This window comes from Bufo bufo, chromosome 1 (assembly GCF_905171765.1).
Source record: "Bufo bufo chromosome 1, aBufBuf1.1, whole genome shotgun sequence".
In the NCBI taxonomy this organism is placed as follows: domain Eukaryota; kingdom Metazoa; phylum Chordata; class Amphibia; order Anura; family Bufonidae; genus Bufo; species Bufo bufo.
In genome coordinates, this window is record NC_053389.1 from 1,667,714 (window position 1) to 1,680,865 (window position 13,152).

Consider the following 13,152-nt stretch of genomic DNA (forward strand, 5'->3'; position numbering starts at 1 on the left):
GTGTCCCAAGGTAAAGTGCCTGTCCGTTTAATTAATTTTGGTGATCACCCCGTTACTCTTTTTAAGCACTGCCCCGTTGCTCAGCTTTTCCAGGTGTCTTTCCAGGATGTGATCCGTTTGCCTGCCACGAAGGCGTTCCAGACCACACAGAGCAGCAGCACCACCGTCAGCACCCCTACAACATCCTGGTGGAAAGAACCTCATGTGGGGAAACGAATCCACCCCGAAAGAGCAAATAGAGGGAGTTCTGAATCTGGTGAAAGAACATCACAAGGCCTTTAGCAAGCACTCCACGGACTACGGAGAGGTCAGTGTAATCCAAAATAACATACCTAGAGATGTCGCGAACATAAAATTTTCCGTTTGCGAACGGCGAACGCGAATTTCTGCAAATGTTCGCGAACGGGCGAACCGCCATAGACTTCAATAGGCAGACGAATTTTAAAACCCACAGGGACTCTTTCTAGCCACATTAGTGATGGAAAAGTTGTTTCAAGGGGACTAACACCTGGACTGTGGCCTGCCGGAGGAGGATCCATGGCAAAACTCCCATGGAAAATTACATAGTTGACGCAGAGTTGGATTTTAATCCATAAAGGGCATAAATCACCTAACATTCCAATTTTTTTTTTGAACAACGTGGTTTAAAACATCCAGTGTGTGTATACGATCAGGTATGATGTTGTATCGATCAGGTAGTGTAAGGGTTACGCCCGCTTCACAGACATTGACAGACCAAACTCCCCTTTTATGCACCGCAAACAACCGCAAACAGTCCATTTGCCCAACTGCAAACTCCCCATTTGCACAAGGTTGGATACCAAGCTAGCCATGTCCCGTTGATGTAATTGAAGGTCTCTTCCTCCACCCAGCCACGTACAACACCAAGGGTCCCCGAAAGGTGAATTGAATTGATTTTTCGAACGGGGAGATGGTTAAAAAAACGCTGGCTCCCTCCCCTTTGTTTGAATCCACGCCACGGTCACTGCGTCGGCGCCGTGCAATTTAGTGTCACACCCGATATGAGTGGTATTTTCTGTAGTACTCTCTTCTCATCAGTTTAAATATAATTTTTTTTATCTGCGAGGTATTTGTGAGTGAGTGAGTGACACCCTGTAACGGTATGAGTAGAGGCCTAGCCATTGGCCACAATACAGTCTGTGTGGGCCTGACACACACGGGCTTGCAACTGTGATTATATCACAGAAAAGTATTAAATAGAATTTGGGCTACCAGCAGCTGTTCCACGCCAGTGAGAAGGCTCAGCAGGACAGTAAGGTGACAAACCCAGTCTCCATTCCCCAGCGGCAGTGTGAAGTGCAGAGAGAGGAGAGCAGCGTCCTCCCTCCCCAGCGGCAGGCTGAGTTACAGGGGGCAGAGGTAGTTGTTCCTGCCCCCCAGCAGCAGAGTGATATGCCGGGAAGGCAGTGTGAAGTGCAGGGAGAGGAGAGCAGCGTCCTCCCTCCCCAGCGGCAGGCTGAGTTACAGGGGGCAGAGGTAGTTGTTCCTGCCCCCCCAGCAGCAGAGTGATATGCCGGGAAGGCAGTGTGAAATGCAGGGAGAGGAGAGCAGCGTCCTCCCTCCCCAGCGGCAGGCTGAGTTACAGGGGGCAGAGGTAGTTGTTCCTGCCCGCCAGCAGCAGCATGATTTTTTGGGAATTGGGAGCCCAGTCTCCATTCCCCAGCGGCCGTATGAATTATTGGGGATTGGGAGCCCAGTCTCCTTTCCCCAGCGGCAGGCGGAGTTACAGGGGGCAGAGACAGTCGGTCCTGTCCCCCAGCGGCAGAGTGTCCAGCAGGGAATAGAGAGCCCAGTCTCCTTTCCCCAGCAACAGGACACTGTATTGGGAGCGGAGACGGTCGGTCGCCCTCCCCAGCGGCTGGAAGTATGTATGGGAGAGGAGCTCGTTACCCCCTCTCCCCAGCGGCAGCTTAACGCACCAGGGGGAGACAGTAAGCCCCACAACAGTGCAGATGGGACCGTGGTCTCTGCACTTACAGCACAGGGGGTAGAGACAGTCGGTCTCCCCCTCCAACAACCAGGCTCCAACCAGGCTTCTTCCGTGGTAGCGCTGGCACCAGGGCAGAGTACCGCTGATACCTGCCCACAAAGCAACCTCCACTCCAAGCCAGGGAGCAACACAGAGACCGGGAGTACCAGCTTCCAACATAACCTTGGTGGACTCACTGGACAGAGACAGGCTACTAAAGTCAACAGGTCCAGTATTTGGTTGTGGGTGGGCTGCCAGACTAACTCAGGTACCGACCGGCGTGAGGTCAGGTATCTGGTTAGTCTTCCCTGGGGAGGGAGATGTGTGGCGAAACCAACCTCGCCACTGGGTTTTGGAGAGGACTGGCTGCTGGCCTCTTGCCCCTGGATTATGGGCCATATACTAACTTTTAAACCCCTGAACCTATTCAAGTGAATTTTGGATAGGTTTGTCCCAAAGTTATACTGTTTAAATTGATGTAAGTTATATGTATGGCCAATGTAAACTCACAAAGTTGTAACAATTTATATTAAGTGTAACTTGTCAGCTTGGGAGGAAAATTCTGGGTGTGTTTCTATTGTGCCATTGTCCTATTGTGTGTTTAAATGGTGATGTCTGTTCTGTTGTCCTCACATGTGTATTGGCGATCTCCCTTTGTCCTCAGAGATAATTGGATTGCTCCTCAGGTTGTCTCCGGGACAGAGAGGAGGAGACCATGATGCATTGTGGGGATATGTTGTATTTGTCCTATGTCACAGTCTTCATTCTGGTCCTCTGGGGGCGTGAACGATTGGTTGCTGTAGTTACATTGTATGTGTTGTAAATTACTGATTGGTTGTATTTCAAACCCCTGTGGGCAGTACTATGTTTGTGGTTTATGAATAAAAGAGGCTGTACGTGAAGTACAGTCAGACCACTGCTTGACCCTCAACACGGAGCCTTGTCTTGTTATTGGGGGGATTCACTGTATGCTGTTAGAAGACCGATTGCCAGAAGTGTAAGCTGATCCCTGTTCGTCTGCTAGCAGCTATTCGTGAGGTTCCAGTTTGGAGTGCTATTTTGTATCCAGTTCGGGAGTTTGGTGTATCCTGCAGTAGCTGTGCCTGTCTCTCAGAAAAGGGGCTTATCGCCTAAACGGATTTTAACCCCTTGTCTGCTGAAACGGTCCGTTACATACCCTTCATCTACATACCCTCTATATTTACCATATACATATACCCTTCGTGTACATATCCTTTATATATAACATATACATATACCCTTCATCTACATATCCTCTATATATAACACATACATATACCCTTCCTGTACATATCCTCTATATATAACATATCACTCCCTCTCTTAATGCCTTGCACTGGCTCCCCGTCCAACAACGGGTGATGTTCAAGATTGGATGCTTCATGCATAGGGTATTCCATGGTGTGGGGCCCTTGTACCTGCGACGTAAATTCACCAGGTACGCCCCGCTGAGGACATTGAGGTCTAGTAACTCTGCGAATTTTAACATCCTGCAAGTTAACAAGATCAGACGTGGAGGTAGATCCTTTTCGGCTGAAGGGGCCAGATTTTGGAACCACCTACCTCTAGCCCTGAAAATGATTCCCAGTCTTCTCTCATTCAGATTGAAAACCTTACTTTTCAAACAAGCGTTTGATCTTCCTATATAACACTTATTTGGTTTATATAATTCTGGGGGTTTTCTTAAATCTTAGTCTATAAATTCACGGTTGGTGTGGCGGAACCCGCCTCGCCACTGGGCATTGGAGAGGCCTGGCTGCCCGCCTCCTACCTGCTGACTATGGCCCCTGGTAAATTGGTACGTTTGAATGCAATATTTGGGCATGTGGTATTTTATATTGCTGCTACTGGCCCTTTAATGGCCATCAGTGGACATGTTATGACTTTTGGGAACAATGCCCTTTAAGACATCTCCCATCAGCCCTTGCTATTGTCTGGCCCCCACCCTTCCTTGTACCAGAGTCCTCTAGGTGCCCTATTGTATGTAAATGAGGCTGTTGAGTTTAAAGTGGTGTGCTGTGTCTAAATAAAGTCAGTTCCTGTTTTAACCCTCAAGGTGAAGTGTCGTCTCATTCTTGGGGGGAGGATTTATTGCATGCTGTCCCAGTTTGACTGCTAGGAGTGTAAACCTATTCGTATGGTTCCTATTCAACTGGCTACAGCATTCATATGCTTCAAGAGGATTTATATGCTGCTTCGGTTCGGTGATTGTGGTGTCTGCCAGAGTGCTTGGAAACCTCAGGAAACGCTAGGCGCTTCCGTCAACAGAGGTACCCAGTCGGGGGGCCAGGTGATCCGTTACATTGGTGGCAAGCAGTGGGATGGCGTCCTGGTGTGAGAGGAACAACACCCTGGAGACACAGGAATTATTATGGAGCGGCATAGAACCAGCAAGTCCTTGGACAACGCTCGAGGTAGAAAATGAATGTAACCGGAGGTTACAGAACCTCTTGGCACCACTGGTCAAGCCAATAGGAGAGGCAACCAGGTTGGACTGCAGAGAGAGCGCCCGACAAGAGATGTGGGAAGAAACCCTAGAAGGTGTCCAGCGTTGGCGAGGTGAGCGTCTTCCCAGCAAGGAGCAGCGGTTACAAGCCAGAGTGGCCCTACGGATACCTATGCTGGGAGAACAGGCCCAGGAGGAATTGGTGATGCAACTTAATTCACTGGTATGGAGGGAACTGGGTCTCGATGATGCATACCAAGCGCTACGTTGGTACGCGGTTCAGCGGGTTCCCGGAATGGCCAAATTTGACAAACCCGAGGGCAAGGATTATAATGGCCCTGGCTTATTATGGGGGGCCTTTGCAGAACCGGAATTTGGGAGTGCGGCAGAGGCACGGCTTTGGGACATATTTGACTACAGAGAGGCCGTGCTGGATCTCCCTATGGCCGAAGACCTAAGGCCAGACCTGATTGAACTGGCTGTCCAGGAATGGGAACTGGAGCAGGATTACCAGCACCTGGTCAGCTCCAGTCAGTCACCCTATACCCTGCAAGTACCACCAGAGCAGTGGGAGATCGAACAGAATGATGCGGACTTATATGATCAAGTGACACCGCCTGTCTCTAACCTGATGGGGCTTATGGACTGTACACCATTGGGAGCGTTGAGTTTCGTTCCCCCTCCCCAACAACTAAGCCCGTCATCAGGAGACCTGCATTCGGTACCTCCTACTCCCCAACCAGCCCCAGAAATGAGGGACCTCACAGACTGGTCCTGGGAAGACCCACAGATGGCAGGGGGAGATGGGACCGAGATCTCTCTACCGGCCCTACAGGGGTACTGGGCAGCCGGCCCAGATCTCCAACTCCAGATGGGGGTAATACAGGGAGAGAAGTGTGTCGTCCTTCCTTCCCAGCGGCAGAGTGCTTTACAGGGAGGGGAGACAGCCGGTCTCACTCCACAGCGGCAGTGTGAACTACAGGGAGTGGAGACAGCCGGTCTCACTCCACAGCGGCAGTGTGCTTTACAGGGAGTGGAGACAGTCGGTCTCACTCCACAGCGGCAGTGTGCTTTACAGGGAGGGGAGACAGTCGGCCTCTCTCCCCAACAGCAGCAGTACCAGGAGGAGGAGGTAAGCAACCCCTCCCCTCCACAGCCAACTCCAAACCAGGTACTGGGGTCAGTAGAGGAGTCGTTAGCCCCCTCTGGCCCCCTCCCAGCAGAAGAGCTGTCATCTGGGCAGAGCGCCGCTGGCCTCTGCCCTACTTGTCCCCTTACTACCCAGCAGGACTGTACTCCAGTCCCTCCAGCAGAAGAGCAGGCATCCGGGCAGAGCGCCGCTAGCCTCTGCTCCACCGACCCCCTTGTTACAGGACTAACTTGTACCCCCTCTCCCCAGCGGCTGAAAGTGTGTAAGGGAGAGGAGTTTGTTACCCCCCAGCAACAGCTTTGTTCAACCAGGGGAGAGGGCACCCTGGTTACCTTCCCCCCAAGCCATGGATCTACAACTGGGCACAAGTGGCAGGGGGCCATAGGGACAACTACACCCTTGGAGAAAGGCCGGCTGACTATCAGAGCCCCAGACCGCCTGGAGGTCTGGAGTCTGGATAGTCTCAATGGGAAAGGGGAGAAATGTGGCGGAACCCGCCTCGCCACTGGGCATTGGAGAGGCCTGGCTGCCCGCCTCCTACCTGCTGACTATGGCCCCTGGTGAATTGGTACGTTTGAATGCAATATTTGGGCATGTGGTATTTTATATTGCTGCTACTGGCCCTTTAATGGCCATCCGTGGACATGTCTGACTTTTGGGAACAATGCCCTTTAAGACTGTGTGGCGGATTGCATTCGGGCTGTCTTGGATATTATGTATGTTATTGTGGGTTTGGTTGGATTGTATTGCTGTGTGTTGTGGACTGTATATATCTGCTCTTACTGTAATGTTTGCATGTTACAGGCATTGTTGTTCTGTGCCTCTTCTCCTCCCCCTTTTTCCTGTCCCATTGTTTCCCCAGCAATGTGTTGTTGCAGGGACACCAGTTTAAACCAGCTGCTCTGTCCCTCCTCCATCTCCCATCAGCCCTTGCTATTGTCTGGCCCCCACCCTTCCTTGTACCATAGTCCTAGGTGCCCTATTGTATGTAAATGAGGCTGTTGGGGGGTTTAAAGTAGTGTGCTGTGTCTAAATAAAGGGAGTTCCTGTTTTAACCCTCAAGTTGAAGTGTCGTCTCATTCTTGGGGGAGGATTTATTGCATGATGTCCCAGTTTGACTGCTAGGAGTGTAAACCTATTCGTATGGTTTCCTATTCTACTGCCTAGAGCATTCATATGCTTGAAGAGAATTCATCTGCTTCTTCGGTTCGGTGATTGTGGTGTCTGCCAGAGTGCTTGGAAACCTCAGGAAACGCTAGGAGCATCCGTCAACGGAGGTACCCAGTCGGGGTGCCAGGTGATCAGTTACAGTTGGTAATGTTCTTTTATTTTAAAGATACTTTTTCCCCACGTTTAGTTCTCTTCACATTCTCTATATCTCGTCGGAACCCTTTGGACCTGGAGATCCCCCTACCTTCCTCCCCTTTTTCTTGACTCTCCATTTGATAAGTGCTAGGAAATTGGTCTCTGGAAGAGGTGCCTTATCCTCTAGGCCAGGGATGGCCAACCTGAGGCTCTCCAGATGTTGCAAAACTACAACTCCTAGCATGCCCAGACTGCCAACAGCTATCAGCCTACAGCAGGGCATGGTGGGAATTGTAGTTTTACAACAGCTGGAGAGCCACAGGTTGGACATGCCTGCTCTAGGCCTTTGTGGCCCATGGCAAAGTGTCATGCCTTCTTCTTTTCCTCCCTGTTGAATTAGTCAGATAAGCGCATCAAGGCCCGAAGGGTAAGACTGCGTGTACACAAGACTATATATTTCCCCAGTGTTTCCCCCTTTTGTCTGGTATAATATCGCCATACAGGTCATGCTGGTCACAAAGACGCCCATACACAAGTGTGAATAATTCTGAGTCAGACATAAACTCGCACAGCTATTTCATTTGACGTGTGCAGCAGGCCATGGTTCAGAAACAGAAATTCTATTGCATTTTGACCTTTGAGTACACAGACTGTGCTGAAGGTCCGAACTGTCCACGTGTTGATGAGAGGGATGTGCTGCATTTGTGTAATTACAATATTACTACGTTCGCCAGCACTTCATGAATGTTCTTTAGGAGGATTTGCGGCAGCACGTGTTTGCTCAATACGTAAGAGATGGTCATCCTGTAATTACCCTAGAAGCTGATTGTGTACCCAGGCCATCGCATCCACGCACCAGGCCTGTTCAGGCCCTTCACATAAACAGGGCATATACAAATTACTGCGGCCTTGCATAGGCAGCGGGCAGGGGTGCGTTCCATTGGCCTTGGCCTGTACCTGGCACCAGCCACTCCATCCAGGGGGGGCAGGACAGGGTACGTGCCCTGCCACCAACCGGTTCTGGGCGGGGGGGCGCAGAGTCAAGATGCTGGTTTCATTGAAAAAAAAATATATATTTATGTTTCCACAGTTCGTGTCACGTTCCGTGGCACCATAGGCAAATACACGGAAGATAAGGTACGTATCAGGTTCCGACTCAGCCACAAGCAGTCAGACATCCATCACGTTAAACCAGCGGTGGAGGGGTGCCCCACGCCCCATCCCGAGAGAAAAAAAAAAGGTCTGTCACGACCTCAGACTCACATAAGTCCTGTCACGACCACGGGCATTCAAACACATCTGTCACATCTTCAGACTTGCGGTACAATCCTGTCACGACTACAGGCATTCGATAAAGAAAAAAAAAACCTGTCACGACTACAGGCATTCGATAAAAAAAAAAAAAAAACCCTGTCACGACTACAGGCATTCGATAAAAAAAAAAAAAAAACCCTGTCACGTCTACAGGCATTCGATAAAAAAAAAAAAAAAAAAAACCCTGTCACGACTACAGGCATTCGAAAAAAATAAAAAAAAATAAAAACCTGTCACGACTACAGGTGTTCGTGTTCCAACGTCTGTCACGTCCACAGATTCTCAATAAAGTCCTGTCACGATCACAGGCAGTCTTGGCATACACATCTTTCACGTCCACAGGCCGGTCAAAGTCCTGTCACGACTACAGGCACACCACCTGCTCGTCCACACATCAGCACAAAGTCCTGTCACGACCACAGGCACACGTACCAGGACGTCCTCTCAGTCATGGTCACACCACAGGTGCCGCCTGGTTAAATCTGTCACGACTACAGACTCACCACCTGCTCGTCCACACATCAGCACAAAGTCCTGTCACGACCACAGGCACACCACCTGCTCGTCCACACATCAGCACAAAGTCCTGTCACGACCACAGGCACACCACCTGCTCGTCCACACATCAGCACAAAGTCCTGTCACGACCACAGGCACACGTACCAGGACGTCCTCTCAGTCATGGTCACACCACAGGTGCCGCCTGGTTAAATCTGTCACGACTACAGACTCACAGCCCCGGGAGGCCACTGGGCGCTATCACACAAGTGGCGGTGGCACGCTTGTCCGCCACGGCAACTGCAGGGCGGACAGGACCCGTTAGTGGTTGGGCACACGGGCACAAGGTCACAGTGCACAACTCGGGGAAAAGTAGGGTACTAATGGCTCTCAATTAATGACCAGTAGGAAGATGTCGCAAGTATTCACGCCTGGAGGCTCTTCCGCATCGCAGGATAGCGGGGACACCCAGTCGGAGCGAAGCGTGGGACCCTCCTTACGTTCCTGGACCATCCCGAAGTTGTATGCCGAGCTGCGCCGAAGGGGCATCCCCTTTCTAGCATCTGCAAGAAAAGCCGAGTTGTATCGTCTTCTGATGTCAGACGTACCACCTGTGAGCCAGGATGAGGTGTGGCAAACCTAGCCACTTCTGGACTATAATGTAAGAAAGGTTGTCTGTAGGTTGTGCTGTCTGCTATATGTGTTTTGCTATGTATATTGGGCTGTAACAGATGGACTCTTTTATATTATTTTAGGTTCGGCTGTCCATACACCCCCCACAACCTCCCATCAGCCCTTGCTATTGTCTGCCCCCACCTTTCCTTGTATTATAGTAATCTATTCACCCTATTGTATGTAAATGAGGCTGTTGAGGGGTTTGTAACATGTGTGCTGTGCCTAGTAAAGTTCAGTTGACTCCCAGACTGTGTCTCATCCGGTTATTGGGAGGATTGGGAACATTGCCTTACTGTTCAGCGCGGACTGTGGATTTACCTGTTATACCAGCGGAGATCGTGGATTCTAATATTGCACTCCGCTACATGAGGTATCCATGGGAACCATTCAGACGTCGCTCACCCAACTACACGCCGTGATCAACAGTATGGCGTCATCCATGTCAGACCTACAGGCCAGAATGGAATCAGTGTAAGCCAGGTCTGCAGCGGCAGCATTAGCGACACCAACACCTGCGGAACCTGCGGCAGTGCAATCCAGTAATTCTGGTGGGTCATCCCAGTTTCCCTCAGTCGCCCCGTCCCATTTCATCCCGGCCAATATCAGGCAGGACATATTGGAGGGCAAAGACGTCAACTTGGCATCCCTGCTCATTGCGACACATGAGGCCCCGGACAATAGAACCATTGCTTGTGGGTAGGTTTCGGTCATCCTGAAGTCTAAGGACGCTAGACTTAACAGGAAATTGAACGTGTGGCGAAACCAACCTCGCCACTGGGTTTTGGAGAAGCCTGTTTACCTGCCTCTTGCCCTACGACTATGGCCCCGGGACATATTACCCTTCAAGAACAGTGTAACAGAACTATGCCGCATGTCTGGACTGTTAATAGGACCGAACGCGGTTAGCGGTGTATACTAAAGATTCTGTGGAACTAAAATCGGATGCGCGGATACACGAACACCGCTGACCCTTACCTTCTTCCATACAGAACTTTCAGCTCCAGAGACTAAGTCCCAGTCGAAGATGGGACTTAGTCGTTTTTCTGCATGAAATTGACCGACCGCACAGCCCAAATCTATGGAACTGTTTTGGGCAGGAAATAGTGCTTGCAGTCGGTCATAAAGGACTTCCACTAAACTTTTGATCCGCTGGAGGGATTTGTGTGATTTTTGGAAGTGGTTATATTTGATGTATGCAGAGTTTAAATATGTAATTTTTATGGAGATGGAATGTATGGTTTTAAAGTTATAGAGTATGTTTAAAAACTGTATTTTTACTGTCTGTGATAGTTATGTTAATCCATAATTATATCACAGACAGAAGGGAGGATTTTGTGTGTTTGAGTGGGGATTCCTGTCCTGTTGTCTCTCTGTGTGTATTGGCGATGTCCTTTGTCCTGAGAGATAATTGAATTACTTCTCGGTTGTCTCCAGGACAGAGGATATTGTGTATTCGTCTGTCTGTGATGATTGCATCAACCCAGTGTGAGGTAATTCTATCACGGACAGAGAGGAGGATTTTGTGTGGGAGTGTCTGAGTGTATTGTACGTGGTTATTGGCTGTTTTTACAAAACCCTGTGGGTGGTAACTTTGTTGGAAGATGTGTATAAAATGCTTGTGTGTTAAAATAAAGAGAGTTCCTGTTGTATACCTTCATGAAGTCTTGGCTCATGTTTGGCTCATGGGATAACTACACTCTTGGGGATTGCTATATCATAATACTCCCCTGAGTATAAGCTCTTGTAAGAGCTTGCTCCTGGTTCCTGTCTCTGGATTTGGGAGAGGTTCACCCACTGGAGCCTGGAGCCTTGTCGTAGGCCCAGGGTGGGTAGGAGACGGCGAGACTTCCACCAAGCTTCGGCGGTTCGTGGGGTCTGCAGCGCTGACGGTGTCGAGTGGAGTGCTTGGAGTCCTCTGGAAGCACTAGGAGCATCTATCGACGGAGGTACCCGGTCGGGGTGCTAGGCGTTCCGTTACATTGGTGGCAAGCAGTGGGATGGCGTCCTAGTGTGAGGAGAAGCAGCTCGGAGACACCGTTCGTGGAGTATATTGAGGGCAACGCTAGTATCCGTACAGCGCCCCTGGCTACAGCAATATGGATGCCGTTGGTTCCTGCACAGCATTCCATGAGGAAGATCACCCGGATTACAGGGATTCCGAGCGGAAAGGCGTATGGCACCAGGCCCTGGAGGACGTTCAGCGTCGGAGGGGTGATAGTCTTCCCAGTGAGGAGCAGAGATTGCGAATGCGATTGGCGCTGCGACTACCTCTACTGGGAGAGCAACCATTGATGGAGTGGGTGTCAGAGCTTGAGACACTGGTATGGCAGGAAACCTGGCTGGATGACGCTTACCAAGCACTATGGTGGGACACAGTATGACAGTCTCTATGGATGGAGGAGTACACCAAGCCCGAAGGTGAGGAATATAATTGCCCTGGGTTATTGTGGGAGTCTTTTGAAGACATCGACTTTGGGAGCTCAGAAGAGTCTAGATTTTGGGACATTACTGACTACAGGTGGGACTTGCACAATTGGCCTACAACTAGTGGGGTGAGGGCAGATCTGACCTTTCTGGTCCAAAGGGAGTGGGAGCCGGAGCAAGATTATCAACAGTTGTTTCGCTCCATTCAAGGCCAGTGCAAGATACAAGACAGTTGGATACCAGGCCCAGACCTGCAGCCCTACCCCTGGCAAGTCACAGCTGAGGTATCCCCCACTTCCTCACCAACTGTGGAAGTAGGGGACTTCATAGACTGGTACTGGGAGGAACCCCAGTCGGCAGGTGGAGATGGGACCGTAGTCACTCCACCGTCCCAACAGGGTGGCTGGGCAGGCGGCCCAGATCCCCAACTGCCACTGGGAGTACAGGGAGAGGAGATTGTCGGTCCCTCATCTCTGCAACAACCAGAATCACTGGTAGTGGAGACAGCCGGTCTCACTACCCAGCGGCAGTATACTCTACAGGGAGAGGAGACAGTTGGTCTCTCTCCCCAGCGGCAGATGGGGTATCCAGAGGAGGGGGTAAGTGATAGCCCCCCTCCACAGCTCTCTCCCAGCCCAATACTGAGTGTAGTGGGTAAGGCTTTAAACCCCACTGACCCCTCTCCAGCAGAAGAGCTGGCATCAGAGCACAGCGCCGCTGGCCTCTGCCCTAACCATTCAATTACTACCCAGCAGGAGTTGGCACCATGCACCCCAGCTGAAGCGCTGGCATCAGGGCAGAGCGCCGCTGGCCTCTGGCCTCCCCTATCCTCTTCTCCAGAGCCGGACTTCCCACAGTCTACCCCAGCGGAAGAGCTGGCATCTGGGCAGAGCGCAGTCGGCCTCTGCCCACCAAGTACCTACAGCTCCAAGCTGGAGAACCACAAGGAAGCAAGGAGTAGCAGATGCCCACTCAACAGCTGGGGACATACAGAACAGAGCCAGGCCCCAAGATTCAACAGGTCCAGTATTGGGTTGTGGTTGGACTGCCAGACTAACTCAGGTACCGACCGTGAGGTCAGGTATCTGGGTAGTCTTCCCTGGGAGGGGGAGATGTGTGGCGAAACCAACCTCGCCACTGGGTTTTGGAGAGGCCTGTTTACCAGCCTCTTGCCCTACGACTATGGCCCCGGGACATATTACCCTTCAAGAACAGTGTAACAGAACTGTGCCGCATGTCTGGACTGTTAATAGGACCGAACGCGGTCAGCGGTGTATACTAAAGATTCTGTGGAACTAAAATCGGATGCGCAAATACACGAACACCGCT